This window comes from Lissotriton helveticus, chromosome 3_1, assembly GCF_964261635.1.
Source record: "Lissotriton helveticus chromosome 3_1, aLisHel1.1, whole genome shotgun sequence".
NCBI lineage: Eukaryota > Metazoa > Chordata > Amphibia > Caudata > Salamandridae > Lissotriton > Lissotriton helveticus.
In genome coordinates, this window is record NC_136061.1 from 1,343,795,248 (window position 1) to 1,343,810,414 (window position 15,167).

The 15,167-nt window shown below is 44.5% G+C and overlaps 1 long non-coding RNA gene across 1 annotated transcript in view; it reads right to left on the bottom strand.

Moving 5' to 3' along the window:
• LOC144824968 (uncharacterized) overlaps positions 1-15,167 on the bottom strand; it is a 138,202-nt gene that overhangs the window by 55,863 nt on the left and 67,172 nt on the right. Inside the window, exons 3-4 of the long non-coding RNA XR_013609210.1 lie at positions 11,302-11,414; positions 11,102-11,180 (exon numbers count right to left, since the gene is read on the bottom strand). This is a non-coding gene — a long non-coding RNA (uncharacterized LOC144824968). The remainder of the gene's footprint in view (positions 1-11,101; positions 11,181-11,301; positions 11,415-15,167) is intronic.

Below are 15,167 nucleotides of genomic sequence, written 5' to 3' on the forward strand. Positions count from 1 at the left end.
ATCAGGTGGCACCACAAAGGCCCCCCTTATACCTCTACCTGTGGTGGGGGTGCCCTTTGAGAGAGTTGGGATAGACATTGTTGGACCAATGGATCCCCAAACAGCATCTGGGCACAGATTTATCCTGGTGGTAGTGGATCATGCCACCAGGTACCCAGAGGCAATTCCCCTGAGGACCACAACAGCTCCTGTTGTGGCAAGGGCCCTACTTGGAGTTTTCTCCAGAGTGGGCTTTCCAAAGGAGGTACTTTCAGACAGAGGTACCAACTTCATGTCTGGATATTTGAAAGCAATGTGGAAAGAGTGTGGAGTGAACTATAAGTTCACCACACCCTATCATACTCAGTGCAATGGGCTTGTGGAGAGATTCAACAAGACCCTAAAGGGAATGATAAAAGGATTACCTGAAAAGCTCAGGCGTAGATGGGATATCCTTTTACCCTGCTTACTCTTTGCTTACAGAGAGGTCCTACAGAAGGGGGTTGGCTACAGCCCTTTTGAACTTTTGTTTGACCACCCTGTGAGGGGTCCATTGTGTCTTGTGAAGGAAGGATGGGAGTTACCTCTCAAAAAGCCTAAACTTGATATTGTGGACTATGTACTTGGTCTCCGCTCCAGGATGGCTGAATACATGGAGAAAGCAACCAAAAACCTGGAGGCCAGCCAAGAATTACAGAAAGCTTGGCATGACCAAAAGGCTGTTCTGACTGAGTGCCAGCCAGGACAGAAGGTGTGGGTGTTGGAGCCAGTGGCCCCAGCAGCTCTCCAAGACAAGTGGTCTGGACCCCACATCATACTTGGGAAAAAGGGAGAGGTCACCTACTTGGTGGACCTTGGCACCCCTAGGAGCCCCCACAGGGTGCTCCATGTAAACAGATTGAAACCATATGTGGACAGGGCAGACATGGGTTTACTTATGGCTAAAGATGGGGAACAGGAGGAAGAGAGTGACCCTCTCCCAGACTTGTTATCCCAAAACCCTGATGATGGTTCAGTGGATGGTGTAGCCTTGGCAGGCAGCCTCTCTGACCAGCAACAGATGGACTGCAGACAGGTGTTGCAGGCCCATAGACATATGTTTTCTCTTACACCCAGTCAAACTAACTGGTGCACCCATGAGGTGGACACTGGTGACCGTCTGCCTGTGAAGAATAAGATCTACAGGCAACCTGACCATGTCAGGGATTGTATAAAGGCTGAGGTGCAGAAAATGCTTGAACTTGTAGTGATTGAGCCATCAGAGAGCCCCTGGGCCAGCCCAGTAGTCCCTGTGCCAAAACCTCATACCAAAGATGGAAAGAGAGAAATGAGATTTTGTGTGGACTATAGAGGTCTCAATGCTGTCACTAGGACAGATGCTCATCCATTCCAAGGGCAGATGAGCTCATAGATAAATTGGCTTCTGCCAAATATCTGAGCACATTTGATTTGACAGCTGGCTATTGGCAAATCAGGTTAGCTGAGGAGTCTAAGGCCAAAACAGCATTCTCTACCCCCAGTGGACATTATCAGTTTGTGGTGATGCCCTTTGGTTTGAAGAATGCACCTGCCACCTTCCAAAGGTTGGTGAATCAAGTCCTTGCTGGGTTGGATGACTTTTGTGCAGCATATCTAGATGATATTGCTGTCTTCAGCTCCACCTGGGAGGATCACCTGATGAGGTACTGGGTTTTTAAGAACCGGCACAGAACCGGCAACCCAGCGGTGTCAGGGTACACCCAGAGACCTCGGGTTCTTCCTTGATCCAGACCACAGAAACTCAGAGTCTTCTAGGTCAAGTCAAAGATCGATTTATTGGCTGCAACCAAGGTAACAAGTGTCCTAGAAGTACAACACATGGGGAATTATATTCTCAGGAGACTGCTCGAATTTACAAAGTCAGGCTTCTCTCTTTATACAGAATATTCAGCTTCAGGCAAACATTCTTCGAATTTGCAATATATCATTTACAGGTCTTGGTTACAAAGAAAAAGCAGAGTCATGATGACATGTACATATTTCACGTCGTGCTGCCCACAACAAATCACCCGGCGAGGCCCAACATTTCATCAGATATCGGTGGACCCCCAATAAAACAGGCACCTCCCCACCATAAAGTAAGTGAAGCAGAAAGAGTAGAGACAGATGGGAGCAAGATACGGCAGGTGTGCGCGCTGAAATGGATTTATGGCTTGTTGAGCCTTGATGCTATCTTGTTCGGCCACTGGGAGGGGAACTGTCCTAACGAGTTCGGCCTGGGGCAATGGTTCCAACTTGCACAGGTCATAGGGAAGTCGATTAAGGAGTATGTGTCCTTGTGGAATTGAATTCAGCTGGATTAAGGCCTATGTAAAGGGCAACACATAAATGGAAGCCAAGGGTTCAGAACGTAAGTGACGATTTCAAGGTGAAATCGTCACTCGAATATGCTGAAAATATATGTACATGGTGTGCTCGTCATTCTCGGTCTTTTGATACCAACTTCGTCATGTTTCGACGAAGTTTTAATTCTCGAGTCCAGAACGATTACATGAATCCAGAATCTTCAGAACCACAAACCCTCCTTTTGCCCTTACATAGGCAATTAATCTATCCTCATGCTAATCTGAGTCCAGATCTATATTCCTAAAGTCATTGAGATGTTGCTGTAACATCATTTTAGTACTCAGTTCATCTCTTGATACAGGCTTCCTTACACATGATGTAACACAGAGGCCACATATTGCAGGAGCACACTGTATGCACAGACAGAACAGAAAAAGAATGGCTAAGACCATCCCAATGACCATTAGAATTTTCCATCCCCAGGCAGATATCAGTTCCCAGAACCATCCCATTAACGACCAATCTCCTTTATCCACATGAATAGATTCGGAAATCTTATGTAGTTTGGAGATGGCCTGGTACACTGTTGGAGCGTTATCAGGGATGAAGATACAGCAACTAGATTGGATCAATCTGCATACCCCACCTCGGTCTGCAAGTATGACATCTAAAGCGACCCTGTTCTGAAGGGTCATAAGTCGATCCGACTGGAGCTCAGCAGTCAAGTTACTAAGGGCACCTGTAGTTTCAATCACGGTGGACTCAACTACCCTTGTCAATTGCCTAATGTTCCTGCTGTTAGCCATGGATCCCCAGAACGGCAGAAAACCCTTTGCAAAGTCTCCAAATTCTTGACCTGCAGTGTCTTCTTCACTCAAAACACCTCTAACTATCCTTGTCCTGTGGTAGTCTGCCGCTGCTGTGTAGGTGGGAGGCAACAGGAAGGAAACAAAACATGAGCCCGAAAAGTCAGGGGGCAACCATGTATAGGCTCTATCGTGGCAGATGAAATAAGTACCCTTAGCTGCTAAAAACGCAGGGGAAGTCTGAGATCCAAAAACATACGTTTCAGTACAGACACTCTTCCCTAACTGAGCCCTGGGTTCGTGCCATTACCTTGCAGACACAGATGACCCTGATGGGGTACAATCCAAATCGGGGACGATCTCTTAGCTTGCTGTCTCTCACTCAGAGTAGCTCCATATCCAGTCATGTTCCATCCTATGTATAATAGTGTCTCATCTCTAGGGATAGTCTCATAAGAAATACCTTCCTTAATCATGTCTAATATACCCTTGACTAGAGCACTTTTTCTAGGATTGTCTGTTACAGAACGCAGGGGGTAGATTTCGTGTGCATATATGAACATTGTCCTATATGCCCATACAGAACCATTGTGACTAAATGGCAGGACCAAATAAGGGATACCTTTATCCGTTGTGTGAGGCATAAGACCGCACACCCAACAGTTAGTTGTGTTCATTACAAGTTGGTGTTGGTGTAACAACTGAACAAAGGGGTTATTAATGAACTCCAATCTCCTATTTGATCCGTGGTCAGGCAGAGGGTGGAAAGAATGAGAGGAAACAGTGGGAGGAGGTATGGGTGATGCAGTGGGTGCAAATGTTACACGAAAAGAAAATAAGACATAACTTATCAAAAATATCATTACACTGAATAGCATGGAAATACACAATATTATAAAGCTTTTCCTTGTCATCACGTTGCACAATTTGTGCTTTAAGTTCGTTCGTTTGGCAGGTCTCTCCGCATCGGGAAACTCCATCCTCTCTAAAGTGCTGCCCGCGGTGGTAGGTTGCCTCTGCTAAGGGATGCTTCTGTCAGTCTATGGCAACTCCCTTGGACCAACCAGAACTACCGACCTAACGTCGTCAGCTGCACCCCAAAGACTTTAATCAACCGCGGCCCTAGCAGCAGAACCCGGATGGCGGTTCGAAAAACAAAAATAAGCAAGTTTCTTAGATGTTTTCCCACTTCTTCTTTGGAGTAGTGAGATGATTTTTAATAAAAAACTTTTTCAGGATTTTCAGTTATTTGAGGTTTTACTGGTTTCCCACCCAAACTATCTCTACCTAGTTCTTCATATGATTTTTCAATAATTCTGGCAAGTTCAAAAGGTTGTTTCGTTATATCTGTTTCTTTTAGTTTTTGGCGGATCGCTACTGATGCTGCTTCACCTTTTATGTTTGCTAATAGTGTAGCCGAGACCTGTTTGAAATCTTTTAGTAATTTCATACCCAGATTTAAGGCCGGTTCTGGACCGTATTCATTTTGAATCGGTCTTAGAACATCTGGTATTACCGCCATAGACGGGACACCATGTGTTTTTGCGTATATTGAAGTAAAGACTGTACCCATGTGTTGCAGTCTTCTACGTGTGGTGAAATCCCCATTGGTAAACAGATTGTTAGAATCCTGTGTTTCTCATGAGGTGTACTATCAGGGAATACTGCCTCTATTTGAGTAAATTGTTGTGCTAACCAGAACAGAATTTGTTCCCGTTTTGCGGGCAATTTACCAATGACGGACTGTATAGTCTGTGGTGTAATTTTGTTTGTGTTCCCCTGATGAGGGGTGTGCTGTGGAATCCTTATAGAAGGTTGGACTGTTAAAGTCCGCATGACATATTGAACCAATTGTCTATGTATTTTAATTAGTTGTTTTAGCTGAGCTAATAGTTCTGGACCTGTCATTCTTTCAATGTCAGGATGTGGTGTATATATGGCTAGTACCGGCCATGTTGCTCCTGGTCTACCTAGTGGACCGAGCCTGGTAATGTGATTTTGATGTTGTAGGGCGGCATTAAACCAGAGCTGATGGTCTTGGTAAGTTAGTGGAATTTCAAGGTCCTCGAAAGGAACGTATTCCGCTGGAGGTTCCTCCATTTTGTAGTAGTGGAACACATGTGTTGTTGGATTTGCTTGTGGAAAGAAACTCCATGAATAGAATACCTCTGTCTGCCGATTTTCATGTGCCTCTATGACAAATATAACTCTACTACCTCTGGGTGATAGACCATTTTCTATAAGTTTTATAGCTATAGTTTTCCTTAAGTTTTCCGGGATGATTATAGCATCATCGTCTTCTTCATTAAACCCTGTAACGTTTACACCCGGCTGTGTTGCATTTACTGTAGCTCCACAGGTTGCGGTATTGACGTCGTTATCCGGCATTGTTTAATGAAAGTTTGCAGAGCAAGTTTCACTGAAACAAAGATTAGGTGCACAATATTTTGGAACATCGTATCCTTCAAAGTTGAACAACCCAAAAACTAATACATAGGATTTTCGTCCTACTCAGTTTTGGTGGATATTTTATCCTTTTTACCCACTCCAGACATCTTTTGGAGTATTTTACGGGAAAAAAGGGTCTGTGTGAAAAGCACGACTGAGTTACTCGAGTATCTAGTGTTAAATTATCGCCTTACCAAACGTTGGGCGCCATGTAGTGTAGTTCCTATATTCCCAATAGGCTCTGTGCATTGGAATAGTGTATCCTGTAGTTTTGACGTAGGACTTAAGTCGACTAGGTCTCTACCGAATATACTAAACTTAATTGTGTGTGTGCCAGCTAGCTCAGAGGTCACTAGAAACTTTCTCAAAGGAACAAGAAGGGATTCGTTCCTGAAAACCGCATAAACATGACAACTTTGTTTCCCAAGAATACAAAATATATCTCTAGAGTCGCGGAAACAATAGATAGTTATTTTACTCAGTCAATCGTGTATGCTTCGTTTCACCAGTGGTGCAGAGAAATAGAGAGACGGGCGTTTTCAATAAAATTTATTTATTGAACAGTCTTTTTTCTCAAGCATAAGAAATGAACTGCTGCAATCGTAATACTTGCGGTAAAGTACAAAGCGTACAGTACGAAGAGTATTATAAAATAATATTGTAAAAGCATGATATGGTTTCTAAGCCATAAAAATACCTAAAATGCATAAAATACATACAGTGATAAATAATGACTAAAAGTACTCAACTGGAACTTCTAAAATACGCCTACCCCGGTGTACCTAACCTAGGTCTAGTACAAGGGAAGAAGTAAGTGAGGTGTAGCTTAGTTTTAGTATTCTTTGCCAAGAATCTATTCCAAGAATTCTCTTAGGGTCTTGTAACCAGGAGGGTCGCCGGCTGGAAGAAAACGACCCCTATGCAAATTGGTGGGTCACTGATCCCTCCCCTCCTTCCCCTCAGGATGATCGCGAATCATGGCAACTGTTGTCAGACAACGAGGAAAAAGAAAGCGGCTCCTTTAACTGGGCGTACATCAAGGAGGAGGAAGACACGCCCATACATGACGTGGGTTACACCGCAATGGAGAAAACCCAAGAAGGGCATCGTCTGGCGTGTGACGACACCAAGGAGGAAGACGAGGGAGTTTCGAGGAGAACAGAGGACGAAGCGAGCGGAGCGCTGAAGGCAGGAAGACGAAAAGCAGACGAGCCAGGAGGCCAACGAACATGCGATTTGCCGTGCCACACTCCAGAGGGAGGAGTGTGGCTGCGACAGGTACAGCAGTGGTTTGCGAGTTGGGTGGGGAAGCGGGGTACTACACCTCCGTAGTTCAGGATAAAGCTACCTTCACTCCTGTACATAGTTATATATTTCCTAATCCCTCTTTCCTCATCCACCTCCCGTTCCCTGCACCCTTTCCCCACCACGCACCTCATCACAACCGGGATTGTAAAGCACGAGACTGAGCAGCGGTGCCCCGTCACTTACCGGGTTCCCCAGGGTGTATCAGAAGAAGTCCGTGAGACTTAATGGTCCTCTCTTTTCTTCCTTTTGTATACATACCTTCCCGGACCAACGAGAGAGGGAGAGAGAAGAACAAATCAAGACCCCCCCACTCCGGACGGGAGAAGACCTATTTTCAGTCGAGACCAATAGAAGGCAGGAGCCACAACGGAGCAATCAGCGTTTGCTCGCGAGAGACTTACATTCCGTAGCTGGAATCCTTTATTGAAAATAAAACCCTCTTTAACCCGAAAAAGTCTCAAGTCCCCAACTCTACCCACGTCACAGTTGGTGTCAGAAGTGGGATTGGCTAGTTCCCACCAGCAATCACAGATGGAGCAGGTTATTCAACGCTTGATAGAGGGTCAAGAAAAACTGGAGTGGGCCATAAAACATCAGATTTCAACCTCAGATGCGGATAGGGAAATGTTCAAAATCACCATTAATGCACAAATAGAAGGTCTGAAACAAGCGGTGCAAACGCCAAGCAGCGGTTCGGTTATCGAAAGAAGACCACCTATGCCTCACCCCTCAGAAGTTTCATTGCAAAAATATGTACCAGGGGAAGACCCAGAAGCTTTCCGATCGAATTTTGAGAGGGCAGCTCAGGCCTGTGGGTGGCCTAAGGAGAAATAGCCATTTTTCCTGGCCCCATTGTTATCGGGAGAAGCACAAGCTGCATACCAGGTGGCCAACCATGCACGAACCACCCCATATACAAAAAACAAAGAGGTCATACTCTACCACCTTGGCCTGGATACAGAGGCATACAGAGTACGTTTCCGGAACGAAAAAGGTATAGCTGGAGAAAATCCTAAAACCCTGTTCCTGAGGTTGAAAATGGCCGCGGACAAGTGGTTACGCCCAGAACAAAGAAGCAAAGACGAAATCATTACCAGCATCTACCTCGAACAATTTATGGAGGCTTTGCCCTACGGGACCCAAAGATGGTTAAGGCAACACTCGGGGTTGACGGCGGCCCAAGCCATTGAAGTGGCCGCAAACGATTCACGAGCCCAACCACGCTCCTTTCCGTGGGACTCTGATAAACTCCCCAAATCTACAGGATCTATGAAGCAGGAGAAAAAGAAAACCGAACCAGTACCAATGAAACCAAGACCAACAAGGCCTGACATGGTACCACTAAAGGGTCCCCAGTGCTTTGAGTGCGGCGACTGGGGGCACATAGCCAGGTTGTACCCCCGAAGACCTCTGGAGGAGCCTCTGGAGGTGGGGTATATCCCCAAGGCGGTCATGTACACTGCGGAGATGGGGCCCTCTTTTTATGTACGTATACTGATAAACGGAAGGGTTATCAAAGCACTGTTAGACTCAGGGTGCCGACAGTCAGTAGTCCAAAAGAGACTGGTGTTACCATCGCAGATCCTTCCCAATACCCTGGTACACATAAGATGTGTACACGGGGATGTAAAACCATATCCTGTAGCCCGGATCCACCTGAGACCCGAAGGTAGAACCCCTATCCCAGTCAAGGTAGGAGTAGTAGAAACCCTCCCTGAAGACTTAATCATAGGGGTTGATAACCCGGACTTCATGTCTATGTTCAGATCGAAGATTCACAGAGGAAAAGAAAACATCTCCCCAACACACACTGCCCTGCAAACAGCGGAGCCCTGGGTCTTGGATAGGAGTTTTAAATTCGCTCAATCCAATGATGCTACCCTTTTTAATGCCTGGGAGGCAGCTCATGTGGCCCAAACCCAGCCGATAGTGACATATCCCAGATTCACAATTAAAAGGGATATCTTGTATAGAGAGGGAAAAGCAAATGATCCTCCCCAACTAGTGGTGCCTAAAGACTTTAGAGAGCAAATACTATACTACGCCCACTCACACCTCACTGCAGGACACTCAGGGGCTGAGAAAACAACCCAGAATATAACAAAACATTATTTCTGGCCAGGTATTTATAAAGAGGCGGAAATATATTGTAAACAATGTGAAGTGTGTCAAAAGAAAAGTACGTACAGACCTCCGGCAGTCCCACTACAGCCCCTACCCATAATAGGCAACCCTTTTGAGCGGGTCGGGATGGACCTCATCGGTCCTCTACCACGAACTTCAAGAGGAAACACGTATGCCTTAGTAGTGGTGGATTACAACACCCGATTCCCAGAGGCCTTTGCTCTGCGCTCCCCCACCTCGAAGAACGTAGCGGAAAAGATGTTAGAATTGTTCACCAGAGTAGGATTCCCCAGAGAGATCCTAACAGAACAGGGGACCCCATTCGTTTCACGGATGATGAAAGAAGTTTGTAAAATGTTACACTAAATAAAAACTTCTGCATATCATCCTCAAACTGACGGTCTCGTCGAGAGATATAACCGATCTCTAAAGACCACATTAAAGAAAATGTTGACCGTAGGGCACAAGGATTGGGATAGACTATTGCCCTTGGCCCTCAATGTACTACGAGCTCAAGTACAGAGTAGCCTCGGTTGCTCTGCGTTTGAGATGCTATATGGCAGACAACCACGCTCCCTTATGGAAATAACAAAAGAAGCCTGGGAGCAGGAGGAAACGGCAGAGCAAAGGTCCCTATTAGAATATACCCATCAGTTGAAGTCAAAACTAGGGAAACTAAGAGACTTGGCTTATTCACATCTGGAACAAAGCCAACAGAAACAGAAGTTTTATTATGACAAAGGAAAGAAATGGAGGACATTGGAGAAGGGAGATTGGGCTTTGGTACTCCTCCCCTCTTCTACACAAAAATTCAAAAGTGAATGGCTAGGTCCCTATCCTATAGTGGAGACTTTAGATAAGACAACATACAAGGTACAGGTCTCTCCATCAAGACAGCAGAGCTTTCACATCAATATGTTAAAAAAATGGATAGGACCACCGCCCAAGTCAACCCATTTTGGTTTACCGGTAATGGGGAACCAGTCCACTTTAGAGCAGTTGCCCATAAATCCTGACTTACTTGAAGAAGAAGAAAAGGAGCTTCTAGACACACTGAAGACTTTCTCCCCCATGTTCTCCGACAACCCCGGGTTGACCCATGTAACAGACCATAGAATAGATACTGAAGAAGGAAAAATAATAAAGTAGAAAGCATATCGGATACCAGCGTCTAGGAGACAAGAAGTCAAAAGAGAAATAAACGATATGCTTAGAGTAATTCGACCCTCACGTAGCAACTGGTCATCACCTATAGTGTTGGTGCCGAAACCCGATGGTTCAACAAGATTTTGTATGGACTTCAGGACATTAAACTCAATTTCTGCATTCGATGCCTACCCCATACCCTGGGTGGACGAGTTGGTGGAAAGGATAGGGGAATCACGCTACATAACTTTAGACCTGACAAAAGTCTACTGGCAGGTTCCCCTAAGGGAGGAGGATAAACGAAAAACAGCTTGAATAAGCGTTTCAGGGGAATGGGGTTGTAAAGGATTGCACCTATCTTACGTCCTATGATATACAATTTTTGGTGCCACGGACCGGGAGTTCACAATCCCCTAAATCTCCCTGGGTAGAGAACTGTCCTTACATACAAGCTCAATACAAAAGTGGTCCAGCACACTTAAACAGAAAATAATCACGTTTTTTATATATACAGAATAATCATTCAAAAGCAGAATCAGTTGTCTTGTGGAAGCTCATTCTTTATTAAATCTTCATTTAAAAGTCTGTAGCCATAGCCAACGCGTTTCGTCCTTCAAGGACTTCTTTAGGGCTACAAATAACACATATATACAAAATTATTATCAAAATTAGTGATAAAATAATTAAAACATTTAACGAATTACAGACATTTTTACAATCCTATTCTCGATATATACATTTTACACAATATTTACAATAGTCGTGTAGTCTAAGATACATAATTTTATGAATTCCTTCCAAGATTCTGCATCATTTAACTTTATACATTTATAACTTTTTGTAGGTAAACATCAAAAACACACTAGGGCCTATTTTATCTCTTTTTTTTCTTCTTTTTTATCCCACATACAGTTGAGATCTTAATGGGTTACTAAAGAAAATAATACTCTCTGGAGTTAGCTTACCGAATAAACTCTGTGTCATAGAGTGGTCGTTAGTCACTTACAGTGTGTCTTCTATCAAAGACAATTATACATCATAAATCTATAATGAAATAGAAAATATCACCCTTAATTTTCACCATATCATTTATCGCATTATGCATAAAAAGGGCATATGATCACACACCAGTGTCATAATTAAGTCCCCCATGCTGAATTCATACCTCATAAAAGGTCTTTAGGTCCTTCTAATAATTGTACTTCCTCTAAGTCGATGGTGAACCGCTTTCACGTATGGCAAATAACTTCAAAAAGCAATAATTCCTTTAGTAAGTCACTATAAAGAGGAAGACAAGGGATATTAGGAACTTTTTAAGTTCATACTACCTAATCAAGTACGATCTTACTACATGGATATTTATTTATGTCATCAATGTCATATTTATAATATTTATTGTAATTTTCAAATTTCTTTAAGGAAAGAGATTTGATTTATAAAGGAGCATCGTATTGTGTATTTTACAAATTTATGAGCCCAGACCGAGTATTACCATCACTCTAAAGACCTTGATTAAAAAAACAGTATTACAAAAATGGCGCCATCTTGGTGCGTCTATTTCAACCTATGTTCCGTTACAAGCTCCTCTTGTGTTATCAACTAACAAATTAAAAAAGGGGGAATTCCTAGCGCCTTAAGCAGGAACGTGTAATCACGAGGTGCACCGGTTTATGTTAGGAATTTGAGAGAGTATAAATTTGGCATGATTTTCAACCATCTCAATCCTCATGTCTTTAAAAAACCCTCGAATCTATTTAGCATATAGCCGATTAATGCAGCGCCAACTTGGAACATCTAAATTGTATTCAGAAAAGTTCCCCACATTTTTAGTTTGGTCATAAACAAATAGGAATATGCTACTTACCAGTATGCATCTGTTCTTGGCATGTAGGGCTGCTGACATTCACATCTGTGCATAGATCGCCGCCTAGTGTTGGGTCCGGATGATTGCACATTGTTGTCCTGGAAGAGTCTTCGAAGTATCACGAGATAGGTGGCTCCTCCCGTGGACTACAGTGCGCATGGGCATCCTCTCCATCCTCAGATTGTTTTTCGCCATTGTGGCAGAGATGGAGTATGGTACAGTAAGAGATGTCAATGCAGGAAAGTAAGAAAGAATGCTACAGCTGCGACAGGCACCGGGGAGGAGGGTGGGCGATGTGAATGTCAGCAGCCCTACATGCCAAGAACAGATGCATACTGGTAAGTAGCATATTCCGTTCGAGGCATGTGGGCTGCTGAATTCACATCTGTGCATAGAAGGTATAGCAGTCTCTCCCTTAGCGGTGGCTACCTGTGCCAGCTGCAGCAGTCTGAAACATAGTTTTTAGAACAGCCTGTCCTACAGCCGCTTGCTGTTTGGAATGTACATCTATACAATAGTGTTTTGTGAAAGTATGTATGGTAGACCATGTGGCTGCTCTACATATTTCCTCTAGAGGAATGTTTCCTAGGAAAGCCATGGATGCCCCTAGTTTGCGTGTAGAATGCGCTCTTGGGGGAACTGTTGAAGTGCGTTTTGCTTTTAGATAACATATTTGAATGCACTTAACTATCCATCTGGCCAATCCAGATTATGAAATGGCGTTGCCTTTGTGTTGTGGTGAAAAGGCAACAAACAACTGTTTAGTTTTTCGAAAATCCTTAGTCCTGTCAATGTAGTATAGAAGTGCTCTTTTGACATCTAGTGTGTGTAGAGCCCTTTCAGGTACTGACTGTGGATTTGGAAAGAACACTGGCAGTTCTATTGTTTGATTGATATGAAAATGGGATACCACCTTGGGCATAAGTTTAGGGTTTGTTCTAAGAACTACCCTATTTGCATGAATTTGGATGAATGGCTCTTGAATAGTTAGGGCTTGCAGCTCGCTAATTCTTCTAAGCGAAGTAATTGCTACTAGAAAAGCCACATTCCATGTTAAAAATTGTAATTCACATGAATGCAACGGTTCAAATGGTGGTCCCATTAGTCTGGTTAAGACGATGTTTAGGTTCCAGACAGGTGAAGGTGGGTGTTTTGGGGGGGATTATTCTCTTGAGTCCCTCCATGAATGCTTTAATTGCAGGCACTCTAAACAGCGAAAGATGCTGTCTGTTTTGAAGATAAGCTGCAATGGCAGCTAAGTGTATTCTTATAGATGAATAAGCTAGATTGCATCGGTGTAGGTACAAAAGATAGCAAATGTTATTTTGCGTTGAAGCATCTAGTGGGTTTAGGTCATTGTTATTACAGTAAATGACAAAACGCTTCCACTTTGCATCGTAACAGGCTCTGGAAGTAGGTTTTCTTGCCTCTTTGATAATGTTCATACAGTCAGGAGGTAAGTTTAGGTACCCAAACTCTACGACTTCAGGAGCCAAATTGCAAGGTTCATTGTTGCGGATCTGGGTGCTGTATGTCTCCATGGCTCTGAGTGAGAAAAGTGGGTGTTAGCCGCAGTCTTTGATGAGGCACCACGGATAGTTCTAGGAAAGTGGTGTACCACGGTTGCCTCGCCCATGTTGGAGCAACCAGGATTAGTGTCAGTGAATGCTGGCGTAGTTTGCGTGCCACTAGCGGTATTATTGGTGCTGGGGGAAAAGCATACGCAAATCTGCCTGACCAGTTCATCCATATCGCATTGCCCTGCGACTGCGGATGTGGAAACCTGTCGGCAAAGTACTGGCATTTTGCGTTTTCCCTTGTGGCGAACAGGTCTATCTCTGGTTGTCCCCACTGTTGGAAGTATGGTTGTAGCACTGTGGGATGAATCTCCCACTCGTGCATCTGTTGGCTGTGTCTGCTGAGCAGATCCGCTATTTGGTTGTCCTTGCCTGGGAGGTGTTCCGCCATGAGAAAAATGTTTCTTTGAATGGCCCACTTGCACATGCTTTGGGATAGATGTGATAGCTGTGGAGAGTGTGTTCCTCCCTGTTTCTGTATGTAATACATTGCTGTCATGTTGTCCGTCCGGATCAACACGTTTTTGTTGCATAAATGTACTTTGAACGCTTTCATTGAGAGAAAAATTGCCATCATCTCTAGCAAGTTGATGTGCATCTTTTTAGGTCTCGCCTTTTCCATTCCGCAGGAATGGAAAATGGAGAGAATTCTAGTGGTCAAAATACTTGTCAAACTAAGGTTTTTTCTGTGCGGTTTTCTTCGAGTTCACGTGGCCACAGGCACGCGCTTTTGTGCCATAAACTTTTTTTTCACGAGCTTTTGTTGTTTTTCATTGGCTCTTCACTTTGTCCACGCCTCATTGAAGCTTCTCCCTCCGCCCACCTTCTCTCTGTCCTGCGCGTGCCTCTTGCTTCTCTCACCGTAGCTTGACAACATTCAGACGTGCACTCTTTCCAAGCATACCCCCCCTGCCTTTCACTCGCGGAAACACGCACACCAAACACAAACAGCCCACAGACTGTCTCTCTCTCCCATTCACGCACGGCAACACGCACACCAAACACAAACAGCCCACAGACTGTCTCTCTCCCATTCACGCACGCCAAACACAAACAGCCCACAGACTCTCTCTCTCCAATTCACGCACGGCACAAACTCTCTTCCATTCACGCACGGCAACACGCACACGTCGACAACATTCAGACGTGCACTCTTTCCAAGCATACCCCCCCTGCCTTTCACTCGCGGAAACACGCACACCAAACACAAACAGCCCACAGACTCTCTCTCTCTCCCATTCACGCACGACAACACGCACACCAAACACAAACAGCCCACTGACTCTCTCTCTCCCATTCACGCACGCCAAACACAAACAGCCCACAGACTCTCTCTCTCCCATTCACGCACGGCACAAACTCTCTTCCATTCACGCACGGCAACATGCACACGTCGACAACATTCAGACGTGCACTCTTTCCAAGCATACCCCCCTGCCTTTCACTCGCGGAAACACGCACACCAAACACAAACAGCCCACAGACTCTCTCTCTCCCATTCACGCACGCCAAACACAAACAGCCCACAGACTCTCTCTCTCCCATTCACGCACGGCACAAACTCTCTCCCATTCACGCACGGCAACACGC